Source organism: Mytilus californianus, unplaced genomic scaffold, assembly GCF_021869535.1.
Source record: "Mytilus californianus isolate M0D057914Y unplaced genomic scaffold, xbMytCali1.0.p SCAF_6, whole genome shotgun sequence".
NCBI lineage: Eukaryota > Metazoa > Mollusca > Bivalvia > Mytilida > Mytilidae > Mytilus > Mytilus californianus.
The window spans coordinates 69,259,101-69,280,474 of NW_026262712.1; positions in this window are offsets into that span (position 1 = coordinate 69,259,101).

A 21,374-nucleotide genomic window follows, 5' to 3' on the forward strand; every position below is an offset into this window, starting at 1 on the left:
TTCTGTGAACAAATCAGGGCCTTTCAAAGCCATCAATACGGTATGAGTTGTTCTCATTGTTGAAGGCGTATAGTTGGCTATAATTGATTTGATCAAGTTAATGTAAATTTAGTGGATAGTTGTCATATTAACAAATATACAACATCTCCTTATGCTTATACAACATAGAAAATGAGTGGGTTATTCGGTTTCTATTTATACAGGGTTTAATTTTTACAGTTGGACATGCAAAAAGTAAACTAGAACGCCATCACTAAATACATTAAAACTGTCTTAATGATCACTTTAATGTGTTTTACTACCAAATATCTGCATAAAGAAAACAATATCGCTTGCCAATATCGAAGTTTATACTAAAATCAAAATCAGTTTTAAACAAAGATCGCAGAATACAGGGTGAATTCGAAAACTCCCCGTATTCCAACCTTTCAGTTTCCATTGAAAACCGTATTACCGACTTATTTCCCAATGAATATTAACACACTTCGAGTTTGTCTTTTCATATACAGCACAGGAATCCGCTATTTCTTTATTTCACTGCACTAAATAAAGGAAAGTCACTTTTTATATTTCCCAAGAGTGTCTTCTTAATACAGATGTGACTATATGATAATTATGTAGATAGATTAAAAAACAAAATGCACGATTGTCTAGACTACAAACAGGTAAAACTACAGTAACAAAAAGATGCGCGTAAAACTTGATCTCAAAAGAATAGAAAGGCTAGGAATAAGTTGAAGACCTAACGAACTTTTAAAACGTTCATACACACCAATGGATGCATGCATCAAGTTATACATGTAGTTCCATCGTTTAGAAGTGCCGTGGCTAAGTGGCGTTATGGTGTTGCACATATCCGCATTAAAAATAGATGAATTGAGGGACTATCCGTGCAACAATGAACTTGTGAAACATGTAAACACACTATTGAAACAGAGACTCGAACGCAAATGCTTTGTATGTTTTGTTAGAGTGTCCATTGTACGATGATCTGCGAACGGAACTGTCAGATCATCCAAATGTTTGATTTGTTTTTCCACTTTGGCAAAACTGTGATAGTATTTTTATAAATAGTGCAAAAATCTGCAAAAAATATTTTAAATAGAACATGTAGAAGACGTCGATTTTATATCGTTAAACTTTTTGTCTTAACTGTATAGATCGTTTTATCTTGCAATCGGGTGTCTTATCATACATTTACAGCCACGGAGATATCGCTAGGCTGTATATGTATACTATACATATATCAATTTAAAGCTCCGTCCACTGCCGGACAACGTTTGTGTATTGCTGTTGACGAGTGTTGTATGAACCTGCGGGACCTCAAAATGTGTCTTGCAGTCGCATTCCAATGACGTATTGCTTGACATTATGCGAACTATAGATACACTTACGTTTTGTTTGTTTTCAAACATTTCTTTAGAGCAATATGAATTGAAAGTTATTTTCTGCTAACAAACAAACATTAATAGCATGATTAACTCCATTTTCTACGGCGCCAATTAATTGAGTTCAAAACTTGGATGTGTACATGTGAAACACACAAAATCTACCATGCAACAATGTCAATTTCAGCATGTGCAGTGAATGTTAAGTCCAGTTCAAAATTCTGACGCGGAGGAAAAATACTTTTGTTTTTAATCGGACAATGTTTTGTTATTTATGTTCACTGTTGAAATTAGTTGTTATGTTATAATAAATAACTATTCACTTTGCGCGATTTATTATTGCTGACCATTCGAAATTCTTTTTTTTTTTTTTTTGGCGAACCCGTCTTCAGCTGAATATGTGATTTTAATATTACTACGCGGGCTTCGAGGCATTTTAAATCGAAGATAAATGCAACAAATGTACGTTTGTCCGTCTTTCAAAGCAAACAAAAATACAACAAATTGCAGGATAAAGACAATAACTGTTTACTGTCTTTTAACATCAGTAGTATTTGTACTCCGCTCGAAACAAGAGTAATAGCTCGATGACGCTCGCATTACATCTGTTTCTCAGCCTCGTACAAATACAGCTTATATTAAAAGACACTAAATAGTTATTGTCTATATAAATATTAGTAATTTAGCTGACTTTGGAATTCATGTATTATTTACGAAAGCCGAGAAGGATCATTCATAATTCAGAATTCAAAATTCAAAACTCAAAATTCAGAACTAGCAAATCTAGAAAAAACAATCCTGTTTCATTACAGTTGAAATCCAAACACAACAAATATTATCTTGATCTTATATTTATACCGTAGATTAATAATATAATTGTGCACAGACAAATAATGAAAATGAAAAATGTCTTGGTATCACTTATACTTCGGGAGAGGGGGGTATCGAGTGTAACTTCATCCTTATTTGAATGTTTCATGTTTTTCTTCAATTCATAACTTGAGAATTATCATAATATAAAAATAAGAAGATGTGGTAAGATTGCCAATGAGACAACTCTTAACAAGAGACCAAATGACATAGAAATTAGCAGCTATAGTCAGCTATAAAAGGCCCAGAAATGACAGATGTAAAACAATTCGAACGAGAAAACTAACGGCCTGATTTATGTACAAAATAATGAACGAAAAACAAATATAATATACAGCAACAACCGACAACTGCTGAATTACAAAATCCCGTAAAAAAAAAGTTTTCTACAGGTACAACCAAACTTCCAAACCAAATCTTTATGTCAATAGAAGAATTTAGTAAAGGTTTTATGTAATTTGTGCTAACGAAAAAATGACCTAACAATTTACAGGTAATACATAGATTACCTTCATTGAAATCCAAAACGTCACAACAGAAACGGGCATAGCAAACGAGTTGTGATATATAAACAACGTAAGATGGTGCCAAAGGAACATCGCCGTTCATGTAAAAGGAGAAATCGTCCCTTTTGTCGTAAATTTTAGTGTAGAGTTTCCCGTGTAAAGCTGAAATGTTTACAATTTTGTCGTAGAATACACTTAGTCACTCAGTGATTTATCAGTAAATAATTGGACTATTCTCGAGCGATAAAATAATAACTTGCAATGCACAATTCACAGTACATGTATACCATATATTAGTCGAAAAATTGGGCGCCATTATTTCACGTTTTTAAAATACCTCATGCTTAACTGATCTGATCATTTATGAAGGTAAAAGGTCAGACGCAGATCCAGGCTTTGGTTTCAAATTAGGGGTTGGACGGGGTGACGCTGATTGTCATTAGCAATTAGAGGACTTTATTTTGACGTAAAATTGACTGTAGATTTACCTTATTTTTTTATTTTTAAATGGAGGGTGCCAGCTTGAATCCGCCCATGCTAGTAAATAAACGGGGCTTATTACATATTTCACTTAAAAACAGAATGTTTTCAGATATTATGAAGCTTAAATCTAGTACCTATTCCAAATTTCGTATATTAAATTTGTTTACATTGATATAGATTGCAGATGAACCTTTTTGTTTCAAATTGTGCATCATCTTCATTTTTACAAAACAAAAATATATTTGTCCTCTTTTCTGTGTAGTGAATGCTAATTATTGTCAGCCATGTGTAAAATTAGAGAATATGGCAGGCGAAGAATGAAGACCGTAGCGATGTTTTTTTGTTTTTTTTTATTCACACAGGGAACAGATTGAGAATTTTACACTGTAAGAAATTAAGCATTTCGCATTGTGTCCGAACAGACAAATATTCTTACATTGTACAGGACGTGCTTACATAATTTTGACATACTATACTTGATTGTGTTATAAAATTTCAACTATTTTTTTAAATGATTATTTATTAATTTATTTCTGTTATTTATTTAACCCGAAATCGCCTTTGTAAAGGGCGAAAATGTTTTGCAATTTTCCTGGATATCAATTTTACCCAGTGCTTCCGGATGTTTTCATTGCATCTTAACAATGTCAGTGAGAAATCTATTGTTAAAATATTACCTCCCCTGTACTAGCTTTACTAGTGAAGTAATTTCAATGGTATTTTTTTTTATCTAAACACCATCTTCAAAATTTGAACAATAATCGAAAACACCTTTACGAATAGAAAAAAAAAACAATTATACCGAAGTATACTGTATGAATTCAAATAAAGTCTAACTAGTAGATTGATTTATGTGTAAATTGGTCATGTTTATTTTGTGAGAAATCGAGTGTAAAATTACTAAAATGTTTACTGTCTTTTTTCTTTTCCATAAACATACTTTTTTATAAATGAGCTATATTTTATACTATCTGCGATTGCAGAGAAAACATAAATATTTTTATTGTAACAACTAGCAATTCATTGTATGAATGGTTTCTACTTCAGAAATTGCCTTTACCAAGTAAGAAATATGACAGTTGTAATCCATTCGTTAGATGTGTTAAGGCTTTTGATTTTGCCATTTGCGCAGGGACTTTCCGTTTAGAATTTTCCTTGGATTTCGGTATTTTTGTTATTTTACTTTTTATGGATGTGTGAACAGACATCACTGTATGTTTTTTTTTCAATCGCACCTATACAGTTGAAATCTTGTTTTAATTAGCAATGGTATTTATCTATTTAATTGAACTTACAATCACATGAAAAATGCAAAGTAAACATAAAAGTGAACGTAAATTTTGAAAGAACCAGAATTCCTCTTTAATTAAATACAGAACCATTGAATTCTTACAAACATCAGAAAGCTTATACAAAAACTAAAAAGACTGCACGAAAATTGTATAAACAGTTCACCACAATGAATAAAAACCAGTCGTAGGTCTTTAGAACATTTTTACTGATGGTAGCATTTTACTGTCTCTGTTCTAAGCAATATTTTCTATATTTTTTATTTAGATTCTAGATCTTCATCTTTTCAAAAGGCTTTGGATTTTCAAATATTTTGGCCTCGAACATCACTGAATAGACATTGATTGTCGAAATGTGCATCTGGTGCAGTAAAATTGGTATTGTTTATGTTATTGATATATAAATATGTGTTTGATAATCTCTAATATTGCAGCTATTTACAAGTATGTAATATGAAATCTATATGGTAAGTAATCGTATATGCAGTTGGTCCATTCGATACACAATGGCTTTATTCATGTGTACAAAATGGAAAATGTTGGATACAAAGCAGTAATTTTGTATGTACGAAATGACTATCTACCTGAATTGTGTACGCATTTGGGTCATTTGTGAATGCTTCGTTCACAGTGGTTTTTATTCTTCAATGTTTATTGATGGGTGATTAGTGTTTTTTTTAACTGTTACTTGTTTTTTCTGTCTTGCATTGATACCCTTTTTCGACATATACTTTTCAATTTCGCTGTAAATAAATGTATATTTCTATAATCCCATGTACATTTTTTAAGCAAAAACGAAACTCTTCATTTATGTTTAAAGTTCATGTGGAAAATGTACAATACATAACAAATATACGGATTCTTTTTTAAAATGCAACGGTTATTCTCCCATTATGAGGAACTAATAATACATAATACTTAATCATGTTAATTGCATACAGAATATAAATACCGTTGGTGAATCAAGATTAACTTGCACTGCAACGAATCGCTTCTTGATTCTGGCGAATGTTGGCTTGAAAAAAAAACACAAAATATATTGTATTGTATTGTATTGTTCCAGAATACTAATTAATGGCATCCCTACTTGTTTGAATCGAAAATTGACAGACGTGGCCGTTCAGTGAGTACGTAATTCACGCAAGATTTTATTTATAAACTTTCTTGTTTTGGACCGTCTCAGTAATGACGGGACGTTTATCATATTTGAAATATCGCAACATATTACTAAATAATTTTGTTTTTATTAAAACACGACAAAACGGATACGAATTGTATTAAAGTCTGCTTGGTGCTGTATGAAATACTTTACTTTGAATTTCATATTAAAACGCACGGGTTTCCAGAACGTTGCTACCTTTATTTCCTTGTATACTGGTAAATAATTGTTATTATAAAAAAGAAGATGTGGTATGATTGCCAATAACACAACTCTTCACAAGAGACCAAATGACACAGAAATTAACAGCTATAGGTCACCGTACGGCCTTAAACAATGTACAAAGCCCATAGTCAGCTATAAAAGGCTCCGAAATGACAAATGTAAAGTAGTTCAATCAAGAAAACTAACGGCCTAATGTATGTCAAAAAAAAAATTTAACGAAAAACAAGAATGTAACACAGCAACAAGCAACAACCAATGAATTACAGGCTCCTGACTTGGGACAAGCACATACACACAGAATGTAGCGGGGTAAACAATTTAGTGGGACCCCCTAACCTTGGACAGTGGTGTAACAGTTCAACATAAGAACGAACTATAAAAATCAGTTAAAAAAGGCTTAACTCATCATATGAATACAAATAGATCATACATCTAACAAAAACACTTAGTGAACGTGGCCGGGTACTAGTAACTCCCAACAACAAAAAGACACTAAGTACAGATCTAAGAATACTCGCAGTTACTGTTAGCTAGAACAAAGCCAATAGCAACTAACAAAAAAGCTTCTAAGACTAAATTATCATTTAGTACACATCCAATGAATTTATTGTAAAGACTTCAAAAACAATCAGAGAAAACATGACCTTGTGCAATGCCAGGATACAGGTATCAACGATTGTAGATCCATGAATATGCATCTATATATAACAATACTATTAAGTTTCTTTTTCTAATTTACTGATAACAAAATCAATATAAATACCAATAAAAACAATAATCATGGATAAGATTACAGTGTTGAATTGGTAACTTTTTAAAATAAGTTTATTTCAAGAATCGTAAACATGAGGATGTACTATCCGGTTTGAAATCATTTTTTTACAGGTATAACCAAACTTCAAAACTATATTTTTATATCTAAGGAAGATTTTAGTAAAGGTTTTGATTATGTGTTGTAACGAAATCCCTGACTTAATATTTACCAGTGATACATAGATTATGTTCATTATAATAAACAAACGTCACAACAGACACGGGCATAGTGAACGAGTTATGATATATAACCACCAATAGATGGTCCAAAAAGGACAATTATCAATAGGGAACGAAAAATCGTCCCTTTTGTTGTAAATTTTAGTGTGTAAAATTGCAGTGTAAAACTAACATACATGTATCTAAACATGAAAAAAGGACAGTTATCACCTTTTACAATTGGTTTATTTAAAGTAAGTTCCTTTGGGTAAATTTCGGCATTATATTAAGATTATCTAAAGAAAAAATAGCATCAATATAACGGTAAGTGTTGTTGACTTTATTAACTAAATGCAGTTAGGACGAGTTTTAACTGAGTTTGGTCATACATTTTATTCATAACAGTACTAAAACAAGTCTGCTATTAATGATATCGCATAGAAAGAATAAGTAACACAGTGAATGAAAAATCATCTAGACACTGTGTTTGCTTAATGTATGTACTACACATATCAATACAAACAAATATCATTGTATTAAATATGTCTACACGTATATTTTCGTTACTAAAGATATGTGAATAATGAATATATACAGCATATTCTATATAATTCGTCGTAATATCAGTCCAACAATGTTAGGTCTAACATTGTTGGGCTGATATTAAACGAAATATATATGCAGAATGTGTTTTCAGCCTTGAATCATCATCAATGGTGATCCGATGGATAACATCTGTTGTAGAGTTGTCACTGGTTCAGACATACTTACAGTATATTTTATATATATATATATATATATATATATATATATATATATATATAAGTACGTCTGAACCAATGACAACTCTACAACAGATTGATCCATTGGATCACCACCAGTGATGGTGATACATGTCTGTGTACAATCTGTATATACAACTCGTCTAAACATCAGCCCAACAATGTTAGATCTGTAAATTTGCTTTCGCAAATGTTTTGTTCTTCCCTCGCTGGGATTCTAACTCATGCTACTGAGATATCGTGACACCAAATCGCCTGCACTGTATCAAAAAATTTGCGAAGGCAAATTTACAGATCTAACATTGTTGGGCTGATGTTTAGACGAGTTGTATATAGAGAATGTACACAGCCATGTATCACTATCACTGCTGGTGATCCAATGGATCAATCTGTTGTAGAGTTGTCACCGGTTCAGACGTACTTATTAATATAATTATTTCTGTGACTGTTTCTTGCATTGATTTGCAGGATCTTTTACAATAGATATTTCAGCTGATCTGTAACAATTCCATCTTCATGCCTTATATATCATGTACTGTATTACGACGCTAGATTAAAACTGACGAGGAAAGGTAACACCCGGCCACCGAAAGCTTTATTTTTGTGAAGCCTAGGTTGTCGAGTGGTCTAGCACGTCGGATACAGTACAGGCGATTTGGTGTCACGATAGCTCAGTAGCATGAGTTCGAATCCCGGCGAGGGAAGAACAAAAAATTTGCGAAAGCAAATTTACAGATCTAACATTGTTGGACTGATGTATAGACGAGTTGTATATATATATATATATTTAACATTATTATATTATTCAGACGTTTTATATATATATATATATATATATAAGTCTGAAAATTACACCCAACAGTGTTAGAATTAGACTTTTATGCTGACAAATTTTTGTCCCTCAACGGGATTCGAACTCGCACCTTTGATACACTACAGCACCAATCGCTTAGCCTCATGTCCAGCGCTCTAGACCACACGACCACATCCGCTATATAAAAAATATAACTTCAATAGTCGTAGTGTTACCTTGTCACGTAAGGCGAATCTAGAGATAGACCTAAGACATGTGTTTTAAGCGTGTGAAGATGTTATATTATTATTTAATACACAATGTATTTGTTATTTGTCAGCAATCTAACTCAACAATTTTTATATACCGTATGGGATAATGAATCAATTCATTATACAGTCACTAGAAATAAGTATATCATACAAACAAGTCTAAGCAAGTGACAACCATACAATATATATGCCCACTGGATCTCAGTGTGTTTGAGACACAGGGTTAATACAAATATTTATATAAGTCTGAAAATTACACCCAACAGTGTTAGAATTAGACTTTTATGCTGACAAATTTTTGTCCCTCAACGGGATTCGAACTCGCACCTTTGATACACTACAGCACCAATCGCTTAGCCTCATGTCCAGCGCTCTAGACCACACGACCACATCCGCTATATAAAAAATATAACTTCAATAGTCAACCCTGCTGACTGCCATTGGCGATTGCCAAATAAACGGATCACCGATTTAATAAATGGATCTTAATTTTAAATTAAATACTAAACAGAAAACAACAAACTTGCAGAAAAGATGATATACCGCAAACAAAAGGTGCAAAGTTATATATATATAATTTGATGACTGCTCTGTTTCATTTTTCTGATAAACATATGTTAAATTGCCTATAACTAAATGACTAGCTGTTAATTCCTGTGTCATTTGGTCTCTTGACGAGAGTTGTCTCATTGGCAATCATACTTCATCTTCTCTTTTATATAACTAATTGAACTTATCATAATTATTGACATACACTTACCAATACTTTTGCGTTATGCTTTTTCCTAGGATCTAATCCAATATGATTAGGAAAATGTCTAGAAAACACTAAAGACTTGGAATTCTGTAACGAAATACATTTTAGTTAACGTCAATAAAGATCCTTCTTATGTAACCAAGGGAACAAAAGATGCGCGATGGACCATCCCCTAAACCTTAAAGAGTTTCTACTTTTTCAAGGAACGGTCTTGAAAGACATAGTTGTGCAATTTACAAGACAAAAGTCTGATATAGTCTCCATGCGCATGAATTGTGTAACTGGAAAGATTTAACGTTAGGCACTTTCAATATCAAACGTGTGTAAAAACAATCATATTAAGTAATCATTTGAAGTTGTGTATTACAGTTGAGAATAACTATAAGCACTGCCGATATGTGACAAAATTGTTGGTTTGATGATCAAAGCACCAAATTTGACAGAGTAGTGGTGCAGGGTGGTTCTAACAATATTAGCTATGAACCCACCTTGCTATTTCAATAAAGCGGATTTTATTAAGATGGCCGCCATAAAATATAAAAAATCCTTTTAAGTTAAAAATTGGCATTGTAGTATTGTTGGGTGCTTAAAACAACATAAGGGAGACTTGAAATAGCAATTCAATATAACGGCTTTTTTCCAAGATAGTCGCCATAGCATATCAAAACCAACAAATATCCCTTACATACGTTTATACAGTATTTCGTTTTTGATGTACATTCAGTAAAACTAATTACCCTTTTATACCAAGTGTATACCATATTTATATACTAACGCAAAACATCAAAAGATTTGTGAGGAAATGGTAGAAACTGGTAGAGAACATAGTAAAAAATCCTACAAAACTAATCCAGAAAACTAAAAATGCTTGCTTTGAGCCGTTCCCTGAACCTTAAAGAGTTCACGTAGCACCGTAGCTGTGTAATAAGTTTTCGCATCGATAGCTTTGTTTTAACTTGTTTTCTAGGAGCGGTGTGGAAAGACAAAGTAGTTTAATTTTTAGGGAAAAAAATCTGATATAGTCTCTTTTCGCATGAAATGTATAACCGAAATGATCTTTGTCATGCACGTAAAAAATCAAATATTTGTAAAGTCAATAACATGAATAATATATAGTGATAAGTACTGCTAAGAATGTACATTGTAAAGATATATTTTAGATAATCTAATTCTACAACAGAGATGATAGTCTTTTCGAGTAACGTCGGAAAGTGATTCCTTTTCAGAAGATTAGACTTTTAGCTTCAGGTAGAATATATTGCAAAAACGTAAATTTTATCAGAATGTTTGAATAAAGAAAAAAAGTAAATATCATTCAACATTTCATTGTCATTAAAGCACAAACTACATGTTATTACAAAACAGTGATTCACAGTATTTCAGTTTCCCCTTTACTTATTCATCCTCATCTTTTACCGGATTTGTATTAACATAAGCAACACGACGGGTGCCACATGTGGAGCAGAATCTGCTTACCCTTCCGGAGCACCTGAGATCACCCCCGGTTTTTGGTGGGGTTCGTGTTGCTTAGTTTTTAGTTTTCTATGTTGTGTCATCTGTACTATTATTTGTCTGTTTGTTTTTTTTTTATTTTTGGCCATGGCGTTGTCAGTTTGTTTTCGATCTATGAGTTTGACTGTCCCTCTGGTATCTTTCGTCCTTCTTTTAAGATAAAACCCAATTGTTTGTTGGCTTTATTGCTCCGTCTTAACTTTTTCGTGTAGTATTTAAGACTTGTTTTAGAAAAATTCATTTGCACGAGTTTGCTAATTTATATCTTTATATATGTTTATATCAGATTATATGACCGTCGGCAGTCCTTGGAGGTTACTTCAATAGTTAATTAGATGGCCTAGACTAAAATACACGCGAAATGGTGATGCACATGATCAATCCCATGCATTGTTAACTGTTTATTTTATACTTTTTATAATTTGGATATGCGTTTTATAACTATCAATTATGTGATTTTGAGTCAAATCGATGAAAATGGATTTGACAGCTAATGCCTTTCTAATGCCATAATAAATGTTTGCTTTCTCGTCGGTTTTCGTTTTTAGCAATGTTGATGTTAGTTTTCTTTCGATTTAAATATAGGGTTTTTCCATTCTGTTTTAATGTCTTCACTCCTCATTATCCCACAACGAAATGCCAGAAAACAATTTTAAAATGACAAAAATCACCAAATATTCAAAGAAACAAAATGCTCACACAAAAAAAAATGATTTAATTCACACGTGTTGAAGAAAGGGGATACATTGACCTTCAAAGGCAAATATGAAACTAGATACTACTTAATTACTTGAGTTGTTAAGGAGTAAAACGCAATAGTTTACAAAACAAACTAAAGTAATCATCAAAAGATCAGTTAGTTTCCAAAGTTAAGAAAATATGACAGTTTACCAGTCATTACTATCACGCGTTACATCCGACAACACTTTACATATATCTTTATGTCATTCAAATTTGACATCCTAATGAACTATAATGTCGAACATTTCAAGACAACTAAAACATACAACACATGCGCGGTGACTGGAAATAGTGATAATCAAACATGACCTGTATTCTATAGCAGGGTTACTTGATACAGCGTTCCTCTGAACTTATCATATACATAATAAAATACTGCAATGTATTTCAACATGTTCAAAGTGTATGACTGCCATACAAGTTGGAGGTTTAGCTAGCTATACAACAAGTTCTGATCCACCATGTTCTTGATAAGGAAATGCATTTAATAAGTCAGGAATATGACATTTTTTTCCATACCTTTGATGTGTTTGACCTTTGATTTCCTATTTGAAAAGGGAATTTCCGTTTTGAATTTTCCTTGGATTTCTTTAAATATAAAACTTGCCACGATTGACGACATGTTCATAAAGTTTTCATTTTCTACAACCATATCTAAGTAAAGTAAAATAGAAAAAAAACTGATTAACTAATTGCTATAATATCTTGCCAAACACGTCACGAATATTACAAACAGTATCTATGTTTGAGTTACTAACCAAAGTAGGGCTTGACTGTTCTAGAAAAAAATGACAAAACACTCACACACACACACACACACACACACACACACACAAAAAGAACTAGGTCGAAGAACAATTTTTCAATTCCAACTTTTCAAAATAATAAAGTTTTATTTTATAAATGAAAAAAACACCCACATATACAGACCTTTTTTACAACGGACCTATGCATGTTGCACAATAACAACTTGTTATTTATATTGGATGCTTTTTATCTTTCAGTAATCATGGCATAGATTCTTAAAGTGTCCATTTTGGTTTTGGTTATATAATTTTTTCTACACTTATTAGTATTCTCTACTCAGTCTAATTACTGTGGATTCATTTATTTTCGTGGGTACCAATTTTCGTGGATTAAGGAAAACTTGCATGTTCGTGGATATCTAATTTCGTGGTTTTTGACAATGCCTGCATACAAGCCTATAGTAAATTTGCCATTCGTTGAGCATTTAATTTCGTGGTTAACCTATAACCACGAAATCCACGAAAATTGGTATCCAACGAATAATAATGAATCCACAGTAATTTATAAATCTTTTTTTATTTATACACTTCCGTGAATTCATGGTATTGTAACAGACTTTATGTAACATCTTTAGATTCAACTAATGTATATTTAAGTTCCACGCTCGAAAAGTACAAATAGACGAGATAAATTATTCTAGCAAGATTGATCATCATTTAGAAGTTGAAATCTAATGTATCACAAGAAATTTGTTTTTTTATGTTTTTTTTATTTTAATCATTTGTCACCCTCTTAACACGTCTAAACTAAGCACAACTCCCTTAAAAAACGTCTTATTTCTATTAAACCTGACTGTGTATTAGGGCCGTAGACATAATCCAACAGTTCAATTGTCCGACGTTCCAATAATTTAACCTTCGGTGGTCCGACGGTTCAATGGGCCGACGGTTGGATAGTCCGACGCTTCAGAGGTATAATAGTGACTATTTATTACCGGTAGACTTAATTTGTCTGTCTCTACATAGTATATATTTTCTGATCTCAATTTGCCATAAAATCAGCATTGCTTTTTTCTATTTCTAAAAAATGCAATATATATATATATAAAAAAGTTAGAGAAAAGCAAACATATCGAAAAGCAAATGAAGACCTAGAAACAGATCCTTTATAGAGACTAAAGAATTTGGTCTACATTACCGCCATCACCAAGGTTAATCGGTATGGAATGCACATACATTAATTGGAATATGTCTAATGTGAAACCTAAGTATTCCATAATCCTTTATAAACTAGAGAAACTTTTTGTCTGTCCTAACTATAATGCTTTCATTGTTTTGTAACCCGTGTATGTCAACAACCTCTCTTATCCGGCATTTTTTTGTTGTTGTCATATTAGACACGACATATAGATACGGGTACGTCATATGAGACATGTTTTATTGTATCTATTTCCAATTAGTAACCGATCTCTTCCAAGAACACAGCTTAAGCATTGCTCCCAATTGGTTATAATACTTTCACAAGACATCTTGTGAAACGTTTGATGTAAAAACCAGAAGAAGTGGTATGATTGCCAATCAGACAACTCCTCATCCAAGACAAAATGTCATTAAATTTAGCAGTTATAGGTTACTATACGTCCTCCAACGTAAAGCCTTTGCTAACACCGCACAAAATGACCAGTGAGAAATAAGGCAGACGACAGAACTACCGGCCTGATTTATATACAAAACATTTAAAGAAAAAAATATTCAATACAGCATTAAGCATGTTAAGCGACAACTACTATAAAGTACAAGCTCCGGACTTGGGACATGAAGTATTTATATATAAGCAGTAGGGCTGAATGTATTTACTAAAACCGTATTTGCTAAATACAACACCCTAACCTGGTATAGTGGTGTAACAGCACGTCATAAGAACAGACGATACAATCGTTTAAAAGATGTTCAACTCATTAGATAGATACTATGCCATATAAACTGTTGTAATTGACACATTTAAATGCATTTTAAGCATACAAAGAACATGAAACCCAATCAATAGAATATGACTACGAAAGAAGAAAGCTTAGTATAGGTACATAAGAATAACTAATAAATGAAACATCAACGATGATAATATATCATTTGAATCATAACAGTATGTGTTTTGGCTTTTCGGTGAATGTTATCACGGTTTGGAACTTCAACGTAATATGTTGATGTAAAAACAGTTTCCGTGATTTCAGTGAGTGAGTGTTTGCATCTCTTATATCCCAGTAAACTTGAGTTTAACATGTTTAAGGATACTATAATAGTTATAAGAATAATAATATCTGTATTTAGTGAGAGTAACCCCTGGATTACACAAATGGACAAGGGGTGATACGGGCTATTTTTGGCCCCATCCCTCATTTTTTGAAAATGGTGGTATTTTGGGTCTATCTTATAAATTGTGTTGCCTAGCAATACTTGTAATGGTAGAAATAAACTCATGTGCTTAACTTACAGCTAGAATGTATTCATATTCGAAATCCAACCTGCAGTTAATTATACATTTATACACTGTTTAAATCTAATACTATGTAATGCATATTTTGTTATGGCAAAATCAGTGTAATTTCTCCCTAACTTAAAGATTTTGCCCATAGCAGCGGTAATTTGTTTTTTCTTTATTTTATTTTACCAGATTTAACTTTTGATATGTTGCAGCAAAAAAAAATATTCAAAATCTGCATTTCAAAAAGTAACAAACTCCAATAAAAAAAATCAAAGATAAACATCAAGGCTAAAGTATCAACAAACAAAACTATTAACAAATAACTGCAATTAGTCAAGAGAATATGGTAACAAAATGCATTTCTAAAGTCCATTTGTGGAGTTAAAATGTACAACTTTTCTTATGTTAAAATTGCTGGTAATTACATTTTTCATGAATTAGTACGTGTACACCTTATGTATTCTTTTAATTATACCAGGTATAATTGATATTTACAGATTATATGTCTAGTGTTATGTGGTGTCATTTAAACTTTGTATGGCCTAACCATGGCGGAAGGGAGCTTACGGTTTACCATGGTTCATTCATACGCTAAGAAAGTAATTGGTTTCTTTTCCCTTACTTTACTGTGCCACAACCAAATGTTCTGAAACTTGTTCCCTATTACCAAATTACACAGATCAAGTTAGAATTTGGGTGGCATCACTGTCTTTGTTCTGGAGAAATGAACATTATAAATTAAAAAATAAGCAAATTTGGAATAATCAAATGTTATAAACTTGTACTCAATGCTTATTACTACCAAACTCATATCAAATTCAAATTTTGATGGACAGTTTTGTAATCTTTCCAAGAGATTACTTTCTATCTTTCAACCTATTTGTTTGTCATCATGTAAATGCAAATTTTAATGGAAATGTTGGTAGGAGAAACGATTTTTGTCTAGTCTGGACGGATTCAAAAAGCAAGGCTCAGTCACGATGTTTCCGACGGCATCTGTGAGATCAACAATGTATAAATATTAGATTGTGATTATGTCAGTTTATGGGGAGCCAATATTATTAGGTCAGTGATAATTGTCATGCAGTTATAATAGCATTGGCACATCTCATTTCCATGGAGATTATTTAGTCAGTCTCCTTCCGTCAAGTTTCTATTGACTTTGCAACTTTTGCTTACTTAAGGTGGATCCCTACAGATATATCAACTTTTTTTCACCGTTGAATTTTTCTGAGAATTTGCATACACATACTTTGCAATTGCCTCTATAAAAATTTGAGTTGAAAACATCATCTCACCAGATTTGTTTCCATGGCAACGGTCACAAAAGTTGGAACATCACATGTATGAATAAACGCATACCTGAAGGTGTAATTTTTGATTTTCTGCAAGTCTTTGAAAGTATTTTGATAGGTTTTTTTAATCATTTATTATTTATTACAAACATAATGTTAAAAATGTAAATAATACATATTTATTACATCCAGCTCCAATTTCATCAACACTGCTGCTCACAAAAAAACACAGATTTTGTTAAAAATTTCTATTTTTCTTAAATTTTAAAGCACTGGTCCATTGAATGTTTGTTTCAATTTGACAGAAGATAATCATAACAATGAGATTAAAAAAATAAAACTAAAATTATGGGTCTTCAGACTATTTTTTGACCAAACAAGTTTTTGTTACCCCTGCCAACACAGTGATCAATAGGAATTCTTTGTATATCTTTCAAATGTGTGTGTCCTTTGAGATTGATTGATTGATTGTTAAGTACTGTTTTTCTCTAATTTTTGAATGAATCCGTTGATGATTCACGTACATATTGTTTATAGACCAAAAGGTCGTTATCATAGAGAAAGTTAAATTGCTGGATGAAAAAAAATCCTGATGTTATAGGTTAAGTTTGACCTACTATCTTGCAACTTAGAATATATGGATCGACATATTAAAAAGACTGCACTATTTCTATGTCTTACTACCGATACAAGGCTCCGTGTTGAAGACCGTACTTTGACCTATAATTGTTTACTTTTACAAATTGTGACTTGGATGAGAGAGTTGTCTCATTGACACTCATACTACATCTTCTTATATCTATGTATATGTATAATTTGAAATTTTACACATTTGGCTTAAAACCCGTTTTTGTTTAAGTCTCGACGTTAAACACTACAACAAATTCAGATCTTACATCATAAACTAAAAATGATGAAAATGATGAAACCAAATGGCCAATCAAATGAGCTTGTCAAAAATCATTTGCCCCTCCCTATTCTGGTTGTAAACAAAATAAATTTCATGTTTTTCACCAAATATGTTAATTGAAGCAACAAATCTTTAAATTTAAATCATTTTCGCAGTATTTTTTGTTTTTTCTGAAATAAACCCGCCTTTTTTCATAAATCCTGGATCAGACCCTAATACCATAGAATATTGTCCTATTTCGAACACCAAATTTATATTCAGATACATTAAGTAGGCCGTTAGTTTTCTCGTTTGAATTGTTTTACATTTGTCATTTCGGGGCCTTTTATAGCTTACTATGTGATATGGGCTTTGTTCATTTTTGAAGCCGTACGGTGACCTAAAATTGTTAATTTCTGTGTCACTTTGGTCTCCTGTGAAGAGTTGTCGCATTGGCAATCATGCCACATCTTCTTTTATTATATATAGAAACATATGAAATGATCAGATTTTGTTATACTCCTTATAATATGTAGTTCATTGATTTTGATATTATCATAATGGTTAACTAGGTATACTTAAAAATTTACATGTTACCGATTCATAGGCCAAAAAATAAATTTCATATAGGAATAGGAATGTATAAACTAAACTGAATAGGTCGCATTTAATGGTAAAAGTATGCGTCTTATTGCTCTGCTTGGCTATGCGAAAATATAAAAAAAGCTATCGCACCAACCTTGCACCAAAAGGCACTTTATCTATGAAGTTGTCTAAATGTTGAAATTTCAAATGGTGCAAGCATGTTGCGGTGGTAACAATTTAGGAAAACTATCCTAATTTCTGTAATTTTGCTATTACAATGTATTATGCCGTTATTTACACCTACCATTGAGACGTAATTAAACATTTTTTGTTAGACCATATTATGTAAATGTAGAAAATCTGCTCGGTTTCACTTTTTATTATTTTGTAAATAACGTGGACATTCAAGCCCTTTTATACAATACTACTATAGAATATTGGAAGTCAAACTCATATGTTGGGTTTTCCTTGATTTGTACACATATTGTGAATTTATAGGTACAGTATGGGGCCGGCTAGGATCATTTCGTGTTTTCGCCTTTCATATTCTTTAGGGCGAAAACGTCAATGACTACCCATTTCTGTCAAGGTACTCGTAGTATAAATTAATAGTTCTTGAAAATGATATATAATCCATTCAGGATATATTGAAATTATAAATCATTATCTAAACAGATTAAATAAACGTAATGATTAGCAGAATTAGGCAGTAAACGCGAAGTCGAAAACGATAAGTCGAAATCAAGAAGTGAAACCATTTCGCGTTTTCGCGTCTTCGACTCTGCGTTTTGGTGTTTAAGACTAAGCGTTTTCGCATTTTTTGACTTTGTGTTTTCGTGTTTTCACCCTATTTAATCTGAAAAGACGAAAAGGCGAAAAAGCAAAACAACTCAAAATGGCCTGTACAGGCCACCATATTATGCAGATTGTGAATTGAAGCCTTCAAACTAAAATCTAAGACAACCGAACGGTTTCCAATGATCATCTTCTCATTGCTCACCAGTCACATACATACATACATAGATTTGGCGTTTGCATATCTCAATAGAGAGTTAGTTACGCGCGTGCATATTCAGAATATACGGACTTCATTGACTGGGATACGCTCCTGACACGAACGCTGCTAAAAAAAAGAAGTAGAAAGTAACTAAGTTTAACGGTCAATATTACTAACTGGGTAATCAGTACCTACGCTGTGATTGTGTCCAAACTCATTAGAGACGACATGTTTTTGGGGTAGATAACATTCAAATACCAGTGGAGTCGTCTGATTTCAAACTTTCCAATTATGTTTTATTTAAGATCAAGAATTTTTTATTTTTGCCGAGAGTTTTAGTTTTTTTTTTATGTTGTAATATATCGGCACTGTCCCTTAATAAGGGATTGGACCCTGGCAGACGTGTTAAACTCCACTTAATTGTGTATGTGCCTGTCATAAATTAGATTTCCTAAATCAGGGTTTGGTGTTGGTTGCTGTCTGTCGCTTGTTGGTATGCTCTATAATTGTTTACCTTTTCATCATTTGGCCGCTGTTGGACATGATACAACTTCTCTTTATTTGTAAATTTTGTGAATTGTGTCAAACTTATAAATGTAAACAAAAGAGGACCTCAGAAGAATAAAATTTTGGACACAATACACTCTAGGGATTTAATATCTTGGATACGTTTGATGTAGGTACAGGAAATCACGACGGAAAATATTGCTTAATAAGGATTTTCTAACCCAAGATAAGTCACTTAAGCTGTACTTGACAAAAACGAAATTTTGGCTTTTGATGTTCTACAACTTTGTACAACATTTGGCATTCTTAACTTTGTTGATTCGAGCGTCATTGATGTGTAGAGGAAATGCGCGTCTGTCGTACACAATTTTGATCTTTTTATCTATGATGAGTTATTTATCTATACTGCTAAAAGAAGAGACCGATTTCATTGAGCCGCACTTCCTCTGAAACCATGCAAAGTCTGAAATATTTGTGATATGACGTATAAATATAGTGTTTTGTTTTTCTAAATTTGTCTTTGAAACAATCTATTTCCCACAGAAAACGCCTTTATTTCGAGAAAATATCCAAATCGGATACCGTTATCGATCCGTGTCTAATACGCTTTTGTGCATGACCAGTCGACGTACTGCCCGACAACTCAGCCCACGGCCAACTCGTAAAACTCAAACTCTCACACTTATTATTACAACTTGCACCACTTTATCAAACTCGCACAACTCAAAAAAAAAAAAAAAAAAGAAATATAACAAACTGGAAGAAATGTGTTTAATCATTAGATTGTTTTCTTCTTCTCTTTGTAAATTCCTAATTTCTTGGAGCACCCATGTCACACAAAGACAGAACTCGCATCACTCGAAAAAAAAACTACAAACTCGCATCACGGAAGAAACGTTTTAAATCATCAGAGAGTTCTAGATTGTCTTCTTCTTCTCTGAGTTATATCTTCCGTTCTTGGAGCACCTGTATCACACAGAGACAGAACTAGACTCGCACCTTTCGAAAATAAAAAAGAAATACTACAAACCAGCACTACTGAGAAATGTTTTAATCATCCGTGTTCTAGGTTGTCTTCCTCTTCTCTCAGTTATTTCGTCCGGTCTAGGAGCACATTTGTAACACCGAGACAGAAGCTACTAATTGGAAATCCTAACTCCTATAGAAGAAGAACTGAGAAACTACTAAAAACTATCACCACCATGCATCACTGCATCAATACAGTTTGAGAAACACGAACCCAAGCTGTGTATCACCATAAACATTTCAAGTAGTCTTCAAGCGGCGCACGCGGCACGGATTTTTTCTAGAAATGATAATACATACCCTTATCAGCAAATTCTACTTAAAACCCACAGTTGAGTAACTTTACCCCCTTATTTGCTTATTCTATGTGTTTGCTTTTATAGATATCTTAACGTGTCATGTTACCTTTCTTCCTTTTATTTTGAGTGTCAATGAAAACTCATTTATTTCATTAAGGATATAATTGTTGGTGTTAATTTCCACTATTGTAGATACATTATTATTCGATGGATACCAATTTTCGTGGATTTTGTGGTTACCCGGCAACCACGTGTTCAAATGTCCAACGAATTACAAATTTACGTCAGGAAATTAATCAGACTTTGGCCAAACCACGAAATCAAATACCCTCGAAAATGCAAGTTTTCCTCAATCTACGAAAATGGGTACGCATAAAAATTAAATAATTCACAGCACATTATCTATCGTTTCAAATACAGAAAAAACGTTGTTTTTGTTGTTGGTTGGGAGGGAATATTTTATTGGTTATTATAAACAAATAGTTTTTTGTCTGTCGTTTAATTGAAATGAATAGTTTAAAATCATGACAAACTCTTGATTGGTTTTATCAATAACAAAAAAGGATCATGCCTTTGAAAAAAGAATCCAATATTGGCCCACATTTACAAAATGATTTAATTTATCTTTTAAAATTATTATACGTACTATGACAATAGACTAATATAATCCGACTATTGATATAACATGTATAATGTATTAAAAAGAGTTTCAAATTACTGTCATTGGTTTACTCATGCTTATCAAAAACAAAAAGCTATATTTCAGTGTATATTTCTAACAAATATATAATTTGTTCTT